Here is a 6,198-nt window from a genome sequence, read left to right on the forward strand (position 1 = left end):
TCCGTGTCTCCCTCTCGCTCTCTCCGTGTCTCCCTCTCGCTCTCTGTGTGTCTCCCTCTCGCTCTCTGTGTGTCTCCCTCTCGCTCTCTCCGTGTCTCCCTCTCGCTCTCTGTGTGTCTCCCTCTCGCTCTCTGTGTGTCTCCCTCTCGCTCTCTGTTTCAGCCGTTCTCACTCTTCCTCTCTTTGTCTCTCATGTGTGTAAAATTGTGGGAACTGACATCTCTGTTATAGTATGACAGGCCAGGACAGACTCTGCAGCAAAAAAAAGTAATGTATATTCACCTGAACAGGCAGTTTAAGAAATCCTGCAATTTGTTCTTCAAATTTTAGAAGGTAAATACCACTGATTGAGTCATATGTGGAGCAGTGAACCAGGAAGAGCTGCTCCACCTCTACCACAGTGCTTACAAAGTCTGCTCTGGCCGTCCATGTTTGTTTATGGCGTCCTGTCTCTATTGCCAGGCTATGGTCACTCAGTATGTACATTGTTCATGTCTTTCTTTGTTTGAAATATTTTATTTTGACGAGGTGTTGTGCTAATTTGACATCTCGGTTTGTAATTTGGTAACATTGAAGTTTGTGATTAAATAGAATTTCATTTTGCCAATAATTAGTGTATTAATAATGCACAGAGATTTCTATTTTTTGAATTTTGTTATTCAAAACTGTTATCCCCCCTCTTTCTCTCTCCCTTCCGGCCCTGTGGCCTTTGTCCGGTGGTGATCCATGGATGACCGGTGTTTTCAGCTCACTGCTTTCGACAATTACCCCAGTGCAGCGTGGGAACGTCAGGCTGAAGAGGGCAGGGGCCTGTCAATCACACGTGTGTGTGTGTGTGTGTGTGTGTGTGTGTGTGTGTGTGTGTGTGTGTGTGTGTGTGTGTGTGTGTGTGTGTGTGTGTGTACGCGTGTGTGTGTGTGTGTCGACTGCCACATAAGACTTCCTGGACCAGACCAGACCAGTCCTACTGCTGCTCCTTGGGATCAGTCTCTCGCTCTGCCTTCTGAGATGTGAAAACACTGTTTACACCATTACAGCTGGGGGATAGGAATGTTCCCAGTGCTAAACTGATGTTCAGCTGGTAGAGATTTTGAATTGAAGGCATGGTAGCCAACAAACAGCAATACAATTTTGACTGACATAAGGAAATCAATGTATGTAGAATTAGTCCTGACGGCTAGCCAACCACATGGTACAGCCCATATCCTAGGACTGACAGAAGGCTTAAGGGATCAATAGGGTCTCTGTGTGAATGGATGTTCCGCATGGACGATAGACCTGAGTCACTGACGGTGAAACCCCTTAAAGATGGTGGTCTGATTAAGTTTGTGTTTGTTTGGGCAGAGAGCCAGACAGCTCATCCGATTCCCAAACAACACCCTATTCACTGAGCAGACAAAACATTGACAGACTAAAAAGGTGAATCCAGGTGAAAGCTATGATCCTTATTGATGCCACTTGTTAAATCCACTTCAAATCAGTGTAGGTGAAAGGGAGGAGACAGGTTAAAGAAGGATTTTTAAGCCTTGAGACAACTGAGACATGGATTGTGTATGTGCGCCATTCAGAGTTCGAATGGGCAAGACAAAAGATTTAAAGGGCCTTTGAACGGGGTATGGTAGTAGGTGCCAGGCGCACCGGTTTGTGTCAAGAACTGCAACGCTGCTGTTTTTTTTTTTCTCCAAGCTCAACCGTTTCCCGTGTGCATCAAGAAGGGAAAGAGAACATCCACAACTGACACAACTGTGGGAAGCATTAAGAGTCAACATTGGGCCGGCATCCCCTGTGTCCACGCCTTCGACACCTTGCTGAGTCCATGCCCCGACGAATTGAAGCTGTTCTGAGGGCAAAAGGGGGTGGGTGCAACTCAATATTAGAAAAGGTGTTCTTAATGTTTTGTACACAATGTATAGTGCACTACTTTTGACCACAACCCATAGGGAAACCCATAGCACTCCAGGTAAAAAGTAGTGCACTATATAGGAGATAGGTAGTGCCGAGTCCCCTACAGGGTTTAGTTCTTCCTGGTGTGCAGCCAATCAGCTCAGCCGGTAACAGAATACACTTCAACTTAGCTGAATTAAATAGAAAATTATATTTTTCCCCATTCCCGGAGCGAGTGCGCATACGAAGTGGCTATGTTGAGCGTAAAAGTCATCATTTGAAACGGGTCCCCGTGTAGCTCAGTTGGTAGAGCATGGCGCTCGCAACGCCAGGGTTGTGGGTTCGATTCCCACGGGGGGCCAGTATGATTTTTTTTATTTTTATGTATGCACTCACTAAACTGTAAGTCGCTCTGGATAAGAGCGTCTGCTAAATGACTAAAATGTAAATGTAAAATGTCCTATACGCTAGATTGAGTTATTTGGCAACTTTAGTTGTGAATGATACAAACCATAGAATGATGTGACTACAGGCTGTTGACCATTTAAGAAAGTGCCAAAAAAAAGCTCTGTTCCTTGCCTCAGGCTGCACAGCTGTTCTCTCATCAAGTGATCATATTTTCACTCATCAGACTATTCTCAATTTAATCTTGTCTTTACTAATATGTAAAATGAGTTTCTGCAGCTACCCAGTACTCTGTATGCCACGGGCTCTCCAACCCTGTTCCTGCAGCTACCCAGTACTCTGTATGCCATGGGCTCTCCAACCCTGTTCCTGCAGCTACCCAGTACTCTGTATGCCATGGGCTCTCCAACCCTGTTCCTCCAGCTACCCAGTACTATGTATGCCACGGGCTCTCCAACCCTGTTCCTGCAGCTACCCAGTACTCTGTATGCCATGGGCTCTCCAACCCTGTTCCTCCAGCTACCCAGTACTCTGTATGCCATGGGCTCTCCAACCCTGTTCCTGCAGCTACCCGGTGCTTAATTTGGGAAACCAAGTGAAATCTGTTTGGGAACATCAATAGTAACATGGTTTTCGCAACTAAACATATTTAGGACCGGATAAAAGTACACTGCAGTTGAGGAACAATGGGAAAATAATTCTGCTTTGAAAGTTGATAAACCTGTAATCTCACTTTTGAGAAAGTGGCCCTTGAATGTTTTGGTACCTACTGGAGAGCTCTTCTTTGTCTACACCCATTCAGCATCGTTCACACCCTCTTAAGCTTTAGCCCCAGCCATCTCTTTAAGGATTCACATGTGAGGCCATGTGCTAAACAGAGTGAGTACGGTAGTATAGTAAACAACCAAAGATTTCAAGACTAAAAGTGGTGAAAGTAGTAGCAAAAATCTAGTCCTTGGCCTATATCCTAATTTGACTTTGGTGCAGGTCATGTTGTTCTTCACATTACTGTCTCTGATAAACACTATATCAAATAAAAACCAACGTTTATTTGTCACATGCACAGGATACAGAAGGTGTAAACGGTACAGTGAAATGGTTATTTGCATGTTCGCATAGTAGCAATATCGAAAATAGCATGTGTCCCTAGAAATATTTTATAATTATTAGATGATGCTTACCCAGACACACTTGTCTAAATTGATGGGTCATGTGAAAGAAATGCTATAACCACCCCTCAGCCACATCTAGCTAAGTGGATGGGTCACTATTGTCTAGACATGTACACATGTTCATGAAATACAATAGATGGCCGTTATCACACCCAGACACACCTGGCTAACTTGATGGGTCATGTAATCATCTGATGAAGTGGAGTCTTTTGTTAAGACATGAAGCTAAACAATTAACCTAATGCTGCTTTCAAGACAACTGTGAACTTGGAAAAATACGAGGTCAAATGACGACGTCAGGTGATCTTCAGGTCGGAAAGTTGATGCTCTAGTTCGAGTCCCCGAGTTGGAATTCCGAGTTGGATGACCGTTCAAAATTATTTTCTCTCAGTCTAAGCTAGTTTTTTTTTGTTGAGTTCCCAGTTGTCTTGAATGCACTAAAACACGGAAGTCTGAGATTTCCGAGTTCCCAGATGTTTTGAACGCGGCAATAATCCCAACCCATACCACTAGCAATACAAACTGATTGTCATAGCTAGCCACCAGGCATTAGTCTGCAGCTAGCTAGCTAACATTAGGCTATAACTAGCAATGCAAATGGCTTTCTGAGATACAAATAATATTACTACACAGATCATACACGTAACATTAGCTAACGAGCCAGCAAGCTAACTAGCTAGCTAGCTAACAGTACACTTTAACTTGCAATGAAAATGACTTTCTGACAAAATTAGAAACGTATAATATCTAGCTAGACTGTCTTACCCGTATACATGGAGGGACGCTTCTCCCTCTCTGTCACGGATGCCATGGTTGCCCTTAGTTTGAAGATGTAATCCGGAGACAGGTGTTTTATACAACAGCATATTTGCAATCAAACACCTGCATTTTCTCCATCTCCTTAGCTATCATACTCCACCGGGCATTCCACTGATTTCAAAACTCGTTCAACTTCTTCAATGACAACAACACTGTTGATCGCCGTTTCTTCCTGCATCACTGTCATCAGAAGATTCTACAATGTCTGGTTCAATTTTTTTTTTTTTTTACCTAAAATCAGGGATTTCCTCACCGTCAGATTCATTTTCAGAGTCAGAGAGAGTCAACACGGCAACGATCGTCCTGCAGAAAGTGGAGAGCAACACTTTTGCAGTTCTTCATGATATCTTTCAAAAAAGTTGTGGTAGAAAGGATTATCTACACATACAGCTCATGTTATAGACAGAAGCGTGCTACATGGCAGACCAATCCAAACTCATCTCTCGGCATGTCCAGCCCACTCATTATCTCAGCCAATCATGGTTCCTGTCTTTTTCCGCGGCTAAACAAACTAGGCATCGTAATTTAACAATTTTATACGTATTTACAGATGGCATACAAGTTTGATATTAAGGCACATGAAAGTTCATATGTTCCAGAAGGCATTTCTGCCAAAAAAAAACGATTTTTGCTAAAATAATAAATGTTTACATTCAAAACCCTCTCCTGTGAAGTTGTGACGTGCGACATCCTCCTAGTTTCCTGAAACAAGTCACATTTCATTAAACTATTCCTCGAGAAAGGAATAAAGGAGAGAGAGGAGGAGATGGGAACGCACGGTGGTGAGATATTCTGTATAGCTAAAAAGGTAATGTGTCACCCAATTAATTATAAATAATTCCCTACTACTAGGCTATTCAAAATCAATGAACCGACTGCATCACCCAGGACTATCCGTTCTCTCCCAGGATCATGGATAGAAATGTTGGAGCATAGCATAACCGGTCCATCCAGTAATAATACAGTCAAAGGCCATAACTCAAATGTGTTTCATTGTCGAGTATAGGGTAGACCAATTATGTACCAAAGACATCTTCAATCAGTTTTTTTTTTTTTTTTTCTGCCATGCGTAACAGGTAGACTACGTATTGTATAAGGCACAATCATAATATACAAAATAAAAAATAACAGCCTTGGGCTCATAAAGGTCTATGGATGTTTTGAATGAATCATCCCCTTAGAAAGCGCTGTCCATTTCGTTGTGTTAGGGTTTGAAACAACATCCACATCAACCATGTTTTCCACTCAGTTTCAACCTGTTGTTGATCTTCTTTATTCAAATTGATCGATCACAGTGAGGCAGGTGAGTTTTAGAAGCGTAATACTGTTTTGATGATAAGTGTTTGATGTGATTTTTGATTGCATTTGCATTGATGTCAGTCAGAGTGGTTAGAGGGGCACAATCGAGCCCAGAGTACCAGGCCGTTAGCGACCTGATGGTAGTTTGGGTACTACCAACGCATGTCCAGAGTGCATAAAAGGAGATTACCGTGACTCAATAATATGCCATTTAGCAGACGCTTTTATCCAAAGCGACTTACAGTCATGTGCGTACATACATTTTTACGTATGGGTGGTTCCCGGGGGATGGAACCCACTACCCTGGCGTTACGAGCGCCGTGCTCTACCCATTGAGCTACAGAGGACCACTCAACAGTCACATGGAATTTGACTGCGGTCATGACTCGTGACTGCCGGCGTGTCGGTAACAGGGTCACCGCAACAGCTCTAAATGTATTTTGGGGGTCTTTGGGAGAAAGGAAGGAACGGCTTCAGGACAAACGAACACACTTGGCCTACATTCCAGATGTGTATTGATCATTCAATAATCAAAATCAGCTGATCAGCGTCAGGAGTAGGTCATGCACAATAGAGTTAGATATGGTTAGGGTTGTATGCTAACACAATTGACATTGGT

At 43.1% G+C, this 6,198-nt stretch overlaps 1 non-coding gene across 1 annotated transcript; it reads left to right on the forward strand.

Moving 5' to 3' along the window:
* Positions 1–2,169: 2,169 nt before the first annotated feature.
* Positions 2,170–2,246, forward strand: trnaa-cgc. The gene has a single exon. It is a non-coding gene; the product is annotated as a tRNA-Ala (tRNA).
* The last annotated feature ends 3,952 nt before the right edge of the window (positions 2,247–6,198 follow it).

This window comes from Coregonus clupeaformis, chromosome 1 (genome assembly GCF_020615455.1).
Source record: "Coregonus clupeaformis isolate EN_2021a chromosome 1, ASM2061545v1, whole genome shotgun sequence".
Taxonomy (NCBI): domain Eukaryota; kingdom Metazoa; phylum Chordata; class Actinopteri; order Salmoniformes; family Salmonidae; genus Coregonus; species Coregonus clupeaformis.